General features: G+C 41.6%; 1 long non-coding RNA gene across 3 annotated transcripts in view; it reads left to right on the top strand.

The window, feature by feature from the left end:
• The window catches only part of LOC132359710 (uncharacterized), a 40,975-nt gene that overhangs the window by 8,242 nt on the left and 16,650 nt on the right, over positions 1-16,083 (top strand). For 2 of the 3 annotated variants that reach the window (XR_009500904.1, XR_009500906.1), the window contains exons 3-4: positions 3,912-3,984; positions 4,106-4,228. This is a non-coding gene — a long non-coding RNA (uncharacterized LOC132359710). Of the gene's footprint in view, positions 1-1,887; positions 2,137-3,911; positions 3,985-4,105; positions 4,229-16,083 lie in introns of all 3 variants that reach the window. The other variant, XR_009500905.1, reaches the window with a different exon arrangement.

Here is a 16,083-nt window from a genome sequence, read left to right as displayed (position 1 = left end):
ACCAGGTCTCTATACAGAGAAAAAGCCTAATATTTGAAAAGCTGGAGGACTGACCAACTGATTCTCTTCAATGGCAGTTCAGTAGGCAGCTCCATCAACAGCCCCCAGAGCCACCTCTGTTAAAGACACAATTAAAACAGTGTGCTTAAATGCAAATGCAATCTCAAGACATTCCCTCCGGCACTCACATTCAATCAAAGATAGTTAACCCAGAGCTTCTTCTATATAGAAATTCTGGAGCCTCTGCTGCCGGAGTTCCCTGCTGCCTTTGCAAGACATTGCCTGGCACCTTGTCTCTTTCAGTTAAATGTCTACAGATGCACCAAAACCGGATATCACTGGAGATACAGGATAGATTTTGGCCAGAGCAATTTAAATGGCCCAGAAACATTGGACTTGTATCTCAGTTTGTATCCCATAGTTTCTGCCTTCCCCTCCAGGGAGGTAAAGCTGATCTTGACCTTAGTTCACAGGATTGGTGAGTGAAGGAATTACAAAACGATGAACATTCCACCAAGAGCTCTTTTTTCAGTAATCCTGGCTGCCCATTCAGACCATGCCTTTCACAACTTTCCTTTGGGAGTAGACATGGGGTTGGGTCTAAGAGAATCTGTGTGTCCTAGGTGGGCACTGAATTTGACCAAACTTGTTTGACTGTTTTGAAGGAGGTAAAAGCTGAGCCCACTCCCTCAGAGCTATTCCTGGATTGAACAGTGAACGATCAGTAAGATTCATAGATATGCACTCGGGAACCACAGAAGGCTGCTTTAGCAGGTGACTTTGGGAAGTGACACCAAGGCTGCCATTGCAGTATAGGAAGATTCCGGGATGAGTATTGGGAGCAAGTGGCCATCTCCTCCATGCAGGTTGAGGAGGAGACTATTGCAACCTTTCTGCAAAAGGTAGCAGCCTCTTAATCTATTTAGGATGGAAGGCATTTTCCAAATTCCACCCACGGCAACATGATATTCTTTATGGCCCTAGTTTCTATGAGGCAAGAAGCAACTCAGATACACGACATAAATGAACCAGAAGCAGGAAGAACTGGTGCTTAATACAAACCCACAGAGGCAGCCTAGTCCACATCAAAATGGGGTTCCAGTCTCTCCACTGAAGACAAAGGTACCAGGTGAACACAGGGAGGTTGCACTTTGATGTGTGTTTGTTTGAGCCCTGTATCAGAAATTATCTCACATCGGCGGCTCTTTATGCAAACTTTCAATCATCCTGAATATAGGATTTCTATTGAACGCTATAAAATAAATCTAATGCACATCAATAAATAAATCATGTGGTTTCTCTGGACGGGGGTATCCTTAGTAGGACTTATATCGCTAATATAATCATAACCACTCCCTCTAAGGATTAAATTTATCCCTTCAGCAGAGGCACAATGAATTAAAAAACAGAGACAGAGAGAGAGACTATATAATGATGTCTTCCAAAAATGAAAGACTTGTTGGAAACTCACCTGGGTTATACAGCTCTCACTAACAAGCTAGAACATTGCTTTAATTCTGTACCGTTAATTGCCATGGGATCAAACCGACTGGTGGAGAGTTTCCACCATCTACTTGCACAACAGAAAATTGTGTTGTGATGTTTAGATAAGACACGCGGGGGCAGCAGTGAGCTGATGAGGAGACATAGCAATGGTGACACTTTTGAACCACAAAATTTGACTCTAGACATTGAGATGCTGCCAAGCTCTATTTAAAATCATTTAAACCAAACAGAAACACTTTTTTTTAACTTTAAAATTAAATATTAGAAGAATTTACTCTCCTGGCATATGTTTTCAGCTTCCCACTAGTGCTTAATATTTGTCCTTACTTCCCAAACGTTTTTGCTTTTTCAATTGACAGTGATCTTTTTCAATCCATTTAGAAGTTTGATCATTTTAAAGCTGAGAAACGCCCTCCTGACCAGTCCAAGTTGAAGCCTGGGGGGCGGAGCAAGATATCCCAACGTCGGGGGCACAGAAAGCAAGCCCTGGGTGGTGCGGAAGGTCACAAGGCCCGCCTGCGTGGAGAGCCCACCGTGGCCCGGCACTGACGTCGCAGAGCAAGCCGGTGGCAAGGGCTCCTTTTTAAGTAGGGGGATGCGGCGGCACTTCCTCTTCTTCTCCAAGGACAGGTTCGTTTCATCCCCACCTATCTGAGACCAGAAGAACAAGGATCAGTACCGGGTTCGCTTTCACTGCTGGAAGGAGATTTTGTAAACAAAGGTACCCCAGCCAATCCACCATCATACCCCAAAACGGGGTGGCAGTGAGACAGGCCTGCAAGCAAAGCCGGAGATTGCAGGCGTGTTTACTGAGGGCGGGCTGGTCCTCCCGAAGGCGGCGTTGGGGAATGGTGGGGGGAGGGGGGTGGGGGGAGGAGGGTCTGGGCTCTTACCCACGTGGCCCCAGAACAGCCTGGCCAGGAACCGCCAGGACAGCCCCTCTCGCTATGCCCGACAGGAGGCCTTTGGCAGGCTGTCAGGCCGGGTTTTATTTTTAGGCTCAGCCGGGGCTGCCCTCCTGCTCCGGGGCTTCCCCCTCGCACAGCTGTTGCTTCTGCTTTCCAAAGCCCAAGCCTACAGGTGTTGTGCTTCCCCTTGCCTTTGGCCGTCACAGGTTGGAAGAGTGATGGTAGCTTTAAAGGGGAGGGGGGGGAAAAGGTTGCAGGGGGCCGAGATTCCTGCTCCCCAGCCCGGCCTTGCAGCAGTCAGCCCCCCATCCTCCCCTGAGGATCTCCAATCCAGGCATTTCTAAACCAAACCATGGGGACTTCCCTGGTGGTCCCGTGGTAAAGAATCCACCTTGCAATGCAGGGGATGCCGGTCCGATCCCTGGTCAGGGAACTAAGATCCCACATGCCTGCAGGGCAACTAAGATCGCCGGCGGCAACTACTGAGCCCACATGCACCGGAGCCTGCTCGCCACAACTAGAGAAGAGAAAACCCGCAAGCCACAACTAGAGAGAAGCCCGCGCCACAATGAAAGATTCCCACATACCGCAACTAAGACCCAACGCAGCCAAAACTAAATAAAATAATAATAATAAAATAAATAATAAATAAACCTTAAACAAAAATAAATAAATAAACCAAACAATCTCAGGCCCAGGCAAGGCGGCCTCATCTTCTTGAGCATCCTGAGATGCCAGGCCCTTCTCACTACTCTGAGTCTGGGGCATTTCACCTGGTTCTCACCTGCTGAGAAGCCAACAGGAAGAGCAGAACCCGGACTCAGACCCCAAAGCCTGCTTCCCCTCTGCTCCCACACCACAAGCCTTCTCAGATAAAAAGGGTTCCTTGTACGTGTTCTATTTTCAATAGTTTCTTTCTTCCACTATTAGAAGGGGGGAAAAAAAGCATGTTTATTGCAGTATTTCCATCCAGTATCTCTCTGGGCAAATCTAGACCTATTTTACGATTCTGCTTTTTTGAGCATGGTTGCAGCCCTGGAGACACGTGACTGCCTGTGTCCCTGTGTGTATGTTAAAATCTGCACGGAAGCAGAGGTTACCTATGGGGAGTAGGACTGGGGGATGAGGCTATTTTGCGTTCTTATTTTCTACCCTTCTGTACTGTCTAATCTTTTCCCAAGAAGTGAATTATTTTGTAATGCTCAAAAAGAAAAGAATGAAGACAGCTCTAACTGCAGTCAGGGCCGTTGCCATGTTGGCCAATGCCCTCAGGCAGGACTCCACCCAGTAGGGTTTTCTCTTCTGTTCTTAAAAATACGCTTAAATTCTTGCTCCTCCTGTTGAAGTCCCCTTTGTTAAGAGTGTTAAACGGCTCTGGTGTCCCTAGACACCCATTTCCTGAGAGCAGGCTGAGGGCTTCCTTCCTCCCCGCCCCCCCCCCCCAGCATTCCGCACACCCCTCCCACCCATACACTACTTTTTCCCTTTCTTTTTCAGAGACTCGATGCTATCAGGCCCCAGAATTGGCCAGGAAAGGTCTCAACACAGACAGGATCACTCAGAAAAAACAGTAAGATAAGTCTGTGTGTTGTACAATACTTTGAAAAGCAAATTGTCAGGAGAGAGGAAGAGAGCCGGCTCTTCTTTAACTCTTTGTCCTTTGATTTGTATTTGCTCTTTAATGCATTCAGCCTCCAAACGCTTGCTGAACAGCTGCCCTGTGCCTGGCTCTAGACAGTTCCTGGGTTAGAAGGGAAGGAGCCACGGTCCCTGCAGGGAGGACCACACATTCTCGAGCAGAACAAAGGCAAGTGGTGAGTTTTGATGAGACGAGCAGGTGGGGGGCGCCATAGGGCCCAGGACCCAGCACTGCCCAGCCCTGGTCGTGAAAGTTTCCAGGACCGGGAAATACCCAAGCTGAGTGTTAAAGGACCAGCTGGAGAAGCAGAGAACAGGAGGGAGGATGTTCCCCGTGAAGGAAAAGTGAAATAATAACAAGGTCCCTCTGCTATTGAGCTTTTAGGTACACAGTGGCCCTGCTCTGAACCTTTCACATGTATATCACTTAGGTCTCACAACCCTGCGGGACAAGTACTCCTGTGGCTGCATTTTAAAGCTGAGGTCCCTGAGACACAGAAGGGTGGAGGGATTTTTCAAAAGCCGTCAAGTGTGGGGCGGTGGAGCCAGGATTTGAACTGAGGCTCCAGAGCCCTCACCTCTAAACCTCGGTAACCTTGGGTAACTCAAGAAGTGAGGCGGAGGTCCTGCCCCTGCCTAAGTTCCACAACTGACCCCCGACCCCCGCCTAAACTCCGCCCCCATAACCAACGCTTTTCTTTTCTTTTCTTTTCTTTTTTCCTCTTTTAGATTGGGGTTCTGTTTTACCTTGTTGATTCTTCTATATTTTTATTTTTCCTAATAAATCTTTTACTTTTCTAATTTCATTTTATTCTTTATACTTTGTTAGTGATCTCTCCATTGGCTTTTTTCCTCCCCCCCCCCACCCATATTTTTTTCTTTTTTCTGTTGTGGTTTTATTTTACCTTGTTGCAGTCGTTTCAATTATAGTTTTATTTTTCCTAACATATATTTTCTCTTTCTAATTTTATTTTGGTTTTCTTCTTTGATATTGTACTGCTCCTTTTTTTCTTTTTCTTCCTTTTTTTTTTTTTTTAACCGCGCCGCAAAGCTTGTGGGATCTTGGTTCCCAGGCCGGAGGTTGGGCCCAAGCTCCTGTGGTGGGAGCTCTGAGTCCAAACCGCTGGACTAACAGAGACCCTCAGACCCCAGGGTATATCAGTCAGAGTGAGGCCTCCCGGAGGTCCTCATCTCAGCACCAAGACCCAGCTCTATCCAACTGCCTGCAAACTCCAGTGCTGGACATCTCAGGCCAAACAGCCAGTAAGACAGGAATACAGCACCACCCATCAAAAAAAAAAAATTGAAACGACAAAAAAATTTGTTACAGATGAAGGAGCAAGGTAAAAACCTACAAGACCAAATAAATGAAGATGAAATAGGCAAACTACCTGAAAAAAAATTCAGAGTAATGATAGTAAAGATTATCCAAAATCTCAGAAACAGCATGGAGAAAATCCAGGAAACATTTAACAAGGATCTAGAAGAACTAAAGAGCAAACAAACAGTGATGAACAACACAATTACTGAAATTAAAAATACTCTAGAAGGAATCAATAACAGAATAACTGAGGCAGAAGAACAGATAAATGATCTGGAAGATAAAATGGTGGAAATAACTTCCAGGGAGCAGAATAAAGAAGAAAAAATGAAAAGAATTGAGGACAGTCTCAGTGACCTCTGGGACAACACTAAATGCACCAACATTCGAATTATAGAGGTCCCAGAAGAAGAAGAAAAAAGAAAGGGTCTGAGAATATATTGGAAGAGATTATAGTCAAAAACTTCCCTAACATGGGAAAGGAAATAGTCAATCAAGTCCAGGAAGCACAGAGAGTCCTATACAGGATAAACCCAAAGAGACACAAGCCGAGACACATATTAATCAAATTATCAAAAATTAAATACAAAGAAAAAATACTAAAAGCAACAAGGGAAAAGCAACAAAGAACACACAAGGGAATCCCCATAAAGTTAACAGCTAATCTTTCAGTAGAAACTCTGCAAGCCAGAAGGGAGTGTCAGGACATATTTAAAGTGATGAAAGGGAAAAACCTACAACCAAGATTACTCTACCCAGCAATGATCTCATTCAAATTCAATGGAGAAATTAAAACCTTCACAGATAAACAAAAGTTAAGAGAATTCAGCAACACCAAACCAGCTTTACAACAAATGCTAAAGGAACTTCTCTAGGCAGGAAACACAAGAGAAGGAAAAGACCTACAATAACAAACCCAAAACAATTGAGAAAATGGTAATAGGAACATACATACCGCTAATTACCTTAAATGTAAATGGATTAAATGCTCCAACCAAAAGACATAGACTGGCTGAATGGATACAAAAACATGAACCATATGTATGCAGTCTACAAGAGATCCACTTCAGACCAAGAGACACATACACACTGAAAGTGAGGGGATGGAAAAAGATACCCCATGCAAATGGGAATCAAAAGAAAGCTGGAGTAGCAATTCTCATATCAGACAAAATAGACTTTAAAATAAAGACTATTACAAGAGACAAAGAAGGACACTACATAATGGTCAAGGGATCAATCCAAAAAGAATATATAGCAATTGTAAATATTTATGCACCCAACATAGGAGCACCGCAATACACAAGGCAAATGCTAACAGCCATAAAAGGGGAAATCGACAGTAACACAATAATAGTAGAGGACTTTAACACCCCACTTTCACCAATGGACAGATCATCCAAAATGAAAATAAATAGGGAAACACAACTTTAAATGACACATTAAACAAGATGGACTTAATTGATATTTATAGGACGTTCCATCCAAAAACAACAGAATACACTTTCTTCTCAAGTGCTCATGGAACATTCTCTAGGATAGACCATATCTTGGGTCACAAATCAAGCCTTGGTAAATTTAAGAAAATTGAAATAGTATCAAGTATCTTTTCCAACCACAGCGCTGTGAGACTAGATATCAATTACAAGAAAAAAACTGTAAAAAATGCAAGCACATGGAAGCTAAACACTGCTAAATAACCAAGAGATCAATGAAGAAATCAAAGAGGAAATCAGAAAATACCTAGAAACAAATGGCAATGAAAACACGATGACCCAAAACCTATGGGCTGCAGCAAAAGCAGTTCTAAGAGGGAAGTTTATAGCAATACAGTCCTACCTCAAGAAACAAGAAACATCTCAAATAAACAACCTAACTTTAAACCTAAAGCAATTAGAGAAAGAAGAACCAAAAAACCCCCAAAGTTAGCAGAAGGAAAGAAATCATAAAGATCAGATCAGAAATAAATGAAAAAGAAATGAAAGAAACAATAGCAAAGATCAATAAAACTAAAAGCTGGTTCTTTGAGATGATAAACAAAATTGATAAACCATTAGCCAGACTCATAAAGAAAAAAAGGGAGAAGACTCAGATCAACAGAATTAGAAATGAAAAAGGAGAAGTAACAACTGACACTGCAGAAATACAAAGGATCATGAGAGATTACTACAAGCAACTGTATGCCAATAAAATGGACAACCTGGAAGAAATGGACAAATTCTTAGAAAAGCACAACCTTCCAAGACTGAGCCAGGAAGAAATAGAAAATATAAACAGACTAATCACAAGCACTGAAATTGAAACTGTGATTAAAAATCTTCCAACAAACAAAAACCTAGGACCAGAAGGCTTCACAGGCAAGTTCTATCAAACATTTAGAGAAGAGCTAATACCTATCCTTCTCAAACTCTTCCAGAATATAACAGAGGGAGGAACACTCCCAAACTCACTCTATGAGGCCACTATCACCCTGATACCAAAAACAGACAATGTCACAAAAAAAGAAAACTACAGACCAATATCTTTGATGAACATAGATGCAAAAATCCTCAACAAAATACTAGCAAACAGAATCCAACAGCACGTTAAAAGGATCATACACCATGATCAAGTGGGGTTTACCCCAGGAATGCAAGGATTCTTCAATATATGCAAATCAATCAATGTGATACACCATATTAACAAACTGAAGGGGAAAAACCATATGATCATCTCAATAGATGCAAAAAAAGCTTTCGACAAAATTCAACACCCATTTATGATAAAAACTCTCCAGAAAGTAAGCATAGAGGGAAGCTACCTCAACATAATAAAGTCCATATATGACAAACCCACAGCCAACATTGTTCTCAATGGTGAAAACTGAAAACATTACCTCTAAGATCAGGAACAAGACAAGGTTGCCCACTCTCACCACTATTATTCAACATAGTTTTGGAAGTTTTGGCCACAGCAATCAGAGAAGAAAAAGAAATTAAAGGAATCCAAATCAGAAAAGAAGAAGTAAAACTGTCAATGTTTGCAGATGACATGATACTATACATAGAGAATCCTAAAGATGCTACCAGAAAACTACTAGAGGAAATCAAGGCATCTGGTAGAGTAGCAGGATACAAAAATTAATGCACAGAAATCTCTTTCATTCCTATACACTCATGATGAAAAATCTGAAAGAGGAATTAAGGAAACACTCCCATTTACCATTGCAACGAAAAGAATAAAATACCTAGGAATAAACCTACCTAAGGAGACAAAGGACCTGTATGCAGAAAACTATGACACTGATGAAAGATATTAAAGATGATACAAACAGATGGAGATATATACTATGTTCTTGGATTGGAAGAATCAACATTGTGAAAATGACTATACTACCCAAAGCAATCTACAGATGCAATGCAATCCCTATCAAACTACCAAAGGCATTTTTCACAGAACTAGAACAAAAAATTGCACTATTTATATGGAAACACAAAAAACCCCGAATAGCCAAAGCAATCTTGAGAAAGAAAAATGGAGCTGGAGGAATCAGGCTCCCAGACTTCAGACTATACTACAAAGTTACAGTAATCAAGACAGTATGGTACTGGCACAAAAACAGAAATATAGATCAATGGAACAGGATAGACAGCCCAGAGATAAACCCATGCACATATGGTCAGCTTATTTTTGATAAAGGAGACAAGAATATACAATGGAGAAAAGACAGCCTCTTCGATAAGTGGTGCTGGGAAAACCAGACAGCTACATGTAAAAGAATGAAATTAGAACACTTCCTAACACCATACACAAAAAGAAACTCAAAATGGATTAAAGACCTAAATGTAAGGCCAGACACTATAAAACTCTTAGGGGAAAACCAGACATCTACATGTAAAAGAATGAAATTAGAACACTTCCTAACACCATACACAAAAAGAAACTCAAATTGGATTAAAGACCTAAATGTAAGGCCAGACACTGTAAAACTCTTAGAGGAAAACATAGGCAGAACACTCTATGACATAAATCACAGCAAGATCCTTTTTGACCCACCTCCTAGAGAAATGGAAATAAAAACAAAAATAAACAAATGGGACCAAATGAAACTTCAAAGCTTTTGCACAGCAAAGGAAACCATAAACAAGATGAAAAGACAATCTTCAGAATGGGAGAAAATATTTGCAAACAAAGAAACTGACAAAGGATTAATCTCCAAAATATACAAGCAGCTCGTGCGGCTTAATATCAAAAAAACAAACAACCCAGTCCAAAAACGGGCAGAAGGCCTTAATAGACATTTCTCCAAAGATATAGATTGCCAACAAACACATGAAAAGATGCTCAACATCACTAATCATTAGAGAAATGCAAATCAAAACTACAATGATGTATCACCTCACACTGGTCAGAATGGCCATCATCAAAAAATCTACAGACAATAAATGCAGGAGAGGGTGTGGAGAAAATGGAACCCTCTTGCACTGTTGGTGGAAATGGAGAACTATGGGGAACAGTATGGAGGTTCCTTAAGAAACTAAAAATAGAACTACCATATGACCCAGCAATCCCACTACTGGGCATGTACCCTGAGAAAACCATAATTCAAAAAGATAACATGTACCACAATGTTCGTTGCAGCACTATTTACAATAGCCAGGACATGGAAGCAACCTAAGTGTCCATTGACAGATGAATGGATAAAGAAGATGTGGCAGATATATACAATGGAATATCATTCAGCCATTAAAAGGAACGAAATTGAGTTATTTGTAGTGAGGTGGGTGTACCTAGAGTCTGTCATACAGAGTGAAGTAAGTTAGAAAGAGAAAAAACAAATACCGTATGCTAACACATATATATGGAATCTAAAAAAAAAAATGGTTCTGATGAACCTAGGGGAAGGACACGAATAAAGACACAGACATAGAGAATGGACTTGAAGACCCAGGGAGGGGAAGGGTAAGCTGGGACGAAGTAAGAGAGACATATATACACTACCAAATGTAAAATAGATAGCTAGCGGGAAGCAGCTGCATAGCACAGGGAGATCAGCTCGGTGCTTTGCGACCACATAGAGGGGTGGGATAATGAGTGTGGGAGGGAGACGCAAGAGGGAGGGAATATGGGCATATACAAATGCATATAGCTGATTCACTTTGGTATACAGCAGAAACTAACACAATACTGTGAAGCAATTATACTCCAGTAAAGATGTTAAGAAGAAAATAAAAAAGAGAAGTGAGATGGGGCTGGAAGACAGAGTTGCAGGAGCTGTGTTGGCAAGATGGGCAGAAGTTTCACAATGCTAAGGATCAGATCAGATTTGGGTTCTAGATAGATCTGTGCTCCTGGAAGAAAGATTGAGGAGGCCAGGCTCTGTTCTCAGTGAGGTGGCTGTTGTATTAATCTGAAGGAGAAAGGAGAATGTCGAGCCTGGTGGAGGGGGCGGCCAAGCTGAGCTCTACTGAGGAGATGATGCCAGGTCCACGATGGAGTGTGGAGGGGGGAGCCGTGATGCTGGGCTTAGGTGACTAAGCTGATGCCAGCTTAGGTGACTGGGTGGAGGCGGGCTCTTCTTGAGTATGCGGCGCACATGGCAGGAAGAACAGGCTTGGAAGGGGAGGAGTCAGGTCGGGTGCCTGTGGGGTTCCATGTGGACAGAGTTGGGTCAGTGGCAGGAGGAATGGAAAAGAGGAGGCTAGAGCCAGACATCATTTTAAAGCAGGTGTTCATCAACCAGGGTGGAACTCAGGGGTCTGTAACCTTTTATGGGAAAAACATTACATCTTTATTTTCACTTTTCTCTTACTAAAATTTATCATATTCTTCAATTATTAATGTGAGAAAATTGCTCTGGTAACATTAGCATAATCTATGGCTTTGTCCCCAGTAGAAATCACAGATTTTTGTATCACATTTCAGTTATTACAGATTTCTCCGAGTATCATTAAATCTATGACTACTTTAAAATGATGGTAATTAGACCTGACACTGGAATGAGTAGTTAATACTATATTAGTGATATTACATGTATTATTATATCAAAGCTTTTTATGATTTTGGAAACTGTATTTTGAAAAAATGATGTCCTTTGCATTAAAATATTTTTTTCAGTTTATTTTCCATTATAAGTTATTATAAGATATTGAATATAATTACCTGTGCTATACAGTAAATCCTTGTTGCTTATCTATTTCATGCATAGTAGTTTGTATCTGTTAATTCTATACTCCTAATTTATCCCTCCTCTCTCCCTTTCCCCTTTGGTAATGATAAGTTTGTTTTTGATGTCTGTGTGTCCCTTTCAGTTTTGTATATAGATTCATTTGTATTGTTTTTTAGATTCCACATTTAAGTGATATCATATAATATGTGTCTTTGTCTGACGTACTTCACTAAGTATAATATTCTCTAGGTCCATGCATGTTGCTGCAAATGGCAAAATTTCACCCTTCTAAGGGTGGAATAATATTCCACTGTGTATATATACCATATTTTCTTAAGTCAGTTGTCTATTGATGGGCACTTGAGTTGTTTCTATGTATTGGCTATTGTAAATAGTGCTGCTATGAACATCGGGATGCAGGTATCTTTTTGAATTAGAGTTTTCATCTTTTGTGGATATGTACCCAGGAGTGGGATTGCTGGATCATATTTTTAGCTTCTTAAGGAACCTCCATACTATTTTCCATAGTGGTTGCACCAGTTTACATTCCACCAACAGTGCAGGAGGGTTCCCTTTTCTCCACACCCTCTCCAGCATTTATTGTTTGTAGATTTTTTGATGATAGCCATTCTGACCAGTGTGAGGTGATGCCTCATTGTAGTTTTGATTTGCATTTCTCTAATAATTAGTGATGTTGAGTATCTTTTCATGTGCCTCTTAGCCATCTGTGTGTCTTCTTTGGAAAAATGTCTATTTAGGTCTTCTGCCCATTTATTGATTGGGTTGTTTGTGTTTTCAATATTGAGTTGTATGAGCTGTTTGTATATTTTGGATATTAACCCCTTGTCAGTCACATCATTTGTAAGTATTTCTCATAGGTTGTCTTTTCATTTTGTTTCTGGTTTCCTTTGCTGTGCAAAAGCAGTTAAGTGGGAATAGGTCCCATTTGTCTATTTTTGCTTTTATTTCTTCTGATAAAAGAAAAGTAAGAGAGACGGATCTAAGAAAATATTGCTGTGATTATGTCAGGGAATGTTTTGCCCATGTTCTCTTCTAGGAGTTTTATGGTGTCATGTCTTATATTTAGGTCTTTAAACCATTTTGAGTTTATTTTTGGATATGGTGTGAGGGAGTGTTCTAATTCCATTGAGTTACATGTAGTTGTCTAGCTTCCCCAAAACCACTTACTGAAGAAACTATCTGTTCTCCATTGTATATTCTTGCCTCCTTTGCCATAGATTAATTGACGGTAGATATATGGGTTTATTTCTGGGTTCTCTATTCTGTTCCACTAATCTATGTGTCTGTTTTTGTGCCAATACCACACTGTTTTGATTACTGTAACTTTGTACTATAGTCTGAAGTTTGGAAGGATTATGCCTCCAGCTTCGTTTTTTTCCTCACTTTGCATTTTGGTTATCCATTAAAAAACATTACTCTGAGGAGCAATCCAAAGTCTTTACCATATTGCCAAGAGGTTTAATGATGAAAAAATTTTAGGAACACCTGACTTAAAGCTAAAATAAATAATGCTTGTTAATAATCAGAGAGGAGGAGTGAGGGGGAAGGAGGAAAACAAGGAGACTCCAAGAATACCTGGCTGAGTGACTGGGTGATTGATGGTGACACCTCCCACCACAAAGAACAAGGAGGGAGGAGACGTTTGGAGAGGATGATGATGAAAGTTTTCATTTGTGAAGATGCTGGGTATGAGAAGCCCATAGTACAAGCAGTTGGAGCTGTCAGGTGGAGAGTGGGAAATATGGCTACAGAGTTCAGGAGTAACCATGGGAACAGATATCTCATTTCAGAGTCAATGGCATAGACTCATTACAAAATAAGCAAGCATATCCCTCTCAACTACTATGATTGAATAGCCAAAAGAAGAGAAAGAACTCAACATGAAAAAAAAAAAAAAGAATAAACAAGCATATCCAGGCAGAATATGTGTGAGATGGTATCTAAGGGAACTGAGGAGGGAGAGGGGGTGGCAAAAGAGAGCAAGATCAAGTGGTCAGAATGGAGGGAGGAGAACTGACTTGGGGAGCCAGGGCAGAAAGGATGCAGGAAAGAGTGGTGTCAACATTGTCAGGCGCAACGAGAGGCCAAATCGGACTCAGACTATTCAGAGGCCACAGAGTCAGGCAGTGGTGACTCTACGGGACAGTTCCCCAAAGCTGCAAGGAACCAGATCTCAGAGAATTGAGGAATGAGGATGTAGGAGCCATATATATGGGCTTCTCTTTCAAGACATTTAGTTGGAGGGGGGGAATAGGGGGAGGAGTTGGGAAGCCTCTGAGAAAGAGGTAGGCAGGGAGTGGTGTGGCCAGAATCAAGGGATGACATTTTTGAGCATGTCTGTTGTCTGACAGGGAAGACCCAGTGGAGAGGAAGAGCTTGGCCATCCAAGGGTGGGGAGGTCAGTGGAGAGACAGAATCCTGAGGGGGTTGGGTGGGGTGGGGGAGGTGACCAGGGGCCACGAGGGCACAGGTGGATGGAAGGAGTAGGGCCATCTGTTCCTCTTCCATGAGAGGAGATATTGACTATAACAGAACATACAGCTGAGTCTGGATGAGATGAGAAGAAACAAAGGCATTCCCTCATTCCTGTTTCCTCCAGACAGAAGTGGATCCACGGCTTGTGGACCTGAAATGTGTACAGTTTGTGGGGAGGGCCTGTTTACAAAAAAGAACACAAAATTCACCAAATCAAAAGTAGGAACAAAGTAAACATTTATTTAGAATGAGAAAAGAAATCACACAAATTATACATTTTTTAAAAACAAATACCACAAACCCTATAAAATTCAGAAAACAATATGGTTTATAGTTATCAACTGGCACACTTCTGCAATACTTTTTTCCCCTATATATTTGGCTATAAACTCTGATCATCTCTATGACAATACTTGTGTAATATTTCCTAAAGAGAGAGTAGAAGGATCATTCAATATTTCTTCTAATGTGGTTGGTTGAATTTGTTTTTTTAATATTGACTGGTGGGATACGTAAAGCTTGCATCTTCACACACAGACTTACCTGCTGTTTGTAGTACTGCTATAGGATTCTGCTCTGCAAATTCAGGAATTATAATTCTGTCTAACCGAATTCCCATTAAAAAAGAAAAAAAAAAAACACCTGCATAATGTATGTTTTAGCTGACTCAGGCTACTATAACAAAATACCATAGACCTAGTGGCTTAAAGAATAGACATTTATTTCTCACAGTTCTGGAGGCTGGGAATTCTGAGATCAGGGTACTAGCATAGTTGAGTTCTGGTGAGAGGCCTCTCCCTGGTTTGCAGATGACTGCCTACTTGCTGTGTCCTCACATGGCTGAGAGAAAGAAAGCAAGCTCCCTGGTATCTTCTTATAAGGTCACTAATTCCATCATGAGGACCCCATCCTCATGACCTCATCTAGATCTAACGACCTCCCAGAGGCCCCATCTCCAAATACGATCACATTGTGGGTTAGGGCTTCAGCATATGAATTGAGGGGGGGACAAGTATTCAGTTCATAACAGTGCATTACTAATTAATTAATGCTGCATTATCTAGTATGTTCCTGACAGGGAAAAACTTCTGTTTTGACTATGTCCTGAGAACCAAATCCTCTACTTATTTTATATATAAGAGGATTACAAGAACGTTCCACAGACTAACTTCTGGCTTTGTACATTTCAAACCCCGTTTCCCCCTCTATCCCCACACTGCTGCCAGCCTCTAAGGGGACACATTCCTATCACCATGTCCTGCTCTGCATGGATAGCACAGCAGGTGGTAGGAATCCTGGGAGCTTCTTCTACACCAGGATGACCAGCAATAACTGAGATCAATATGGAAGCGACCGAACCACATAGATGTTCCCCACTAAACCCCAACTAATGTCTTCAACTTCCTCTCCACTGGATCCCCAAATGCCGACAGCTGCTTCCAGGCTACCTGACACAAGGGGAACATATGGAAACAGACAGCATCTTAACCAATTGCTATTAAAATATCTTACTTTTGCAAACTTGACAAAAGCACCACATGAACACAGTGCTAGGGCCTCTCTCAGGGCTCAGGAAGTGACGGGCTTTCCCTTCATGGGGAACCTATTTCTGCCTCCAGTGCACAGGCTGTGAATGGGAGGGTAGGGGCAGTGGTGAGGCAACTATATAAAATAAAATCATTGACAATTATGTAGTGCTTACCAGGGGAAATGCTATGTGTGTATTAAGTCCTTTAATCCTCATAACAACCCTATGATGTTTGCACTATGAAATTCTTCATTTTACGGGCTGGGAAACTGAGTCACAGAGAGGTTAGGTAACTTGCCCAGGGTCACACATGTAGTGAGTGCCAGACCTCGGATTTGAACCCAGGCAGTCTGGCTCATGCTTGCACCTCGTGCACAGAGCAGCCTCTCTGCAGAGCACCTCCCAGCTTGCACAACCACTCCAGGACTCTGCAGTCCCACCTGTCACTTTCTGACATAGTATAATTTTACTGATTTGCTTATTTTCTGTCCCTTGCTACTAAAGTATAGACTCTATGAGGACAGAGTTGTTTATTTTG

Source organism: Balaenoptera ricei, chromosome 2 (genome assembly GCF_028023285.1).
Source record: "Balaenoptera ricei isolate mBalRic1 chromosome 2, mBalRic1.hap2, whole genome shotgun sequence".
In the NCBI taxonomy this organism is placed as follows: domain Eukaryota; kingdom Metazoa; phylum Chordata; class Mammalia; order Artiodactyla; family Balaenopteridae; genus Balaenoptera; species Balaenoptera ricei.
This window is presented reverse-complemented; position numbering and strand designations above follow the sequence as displayed.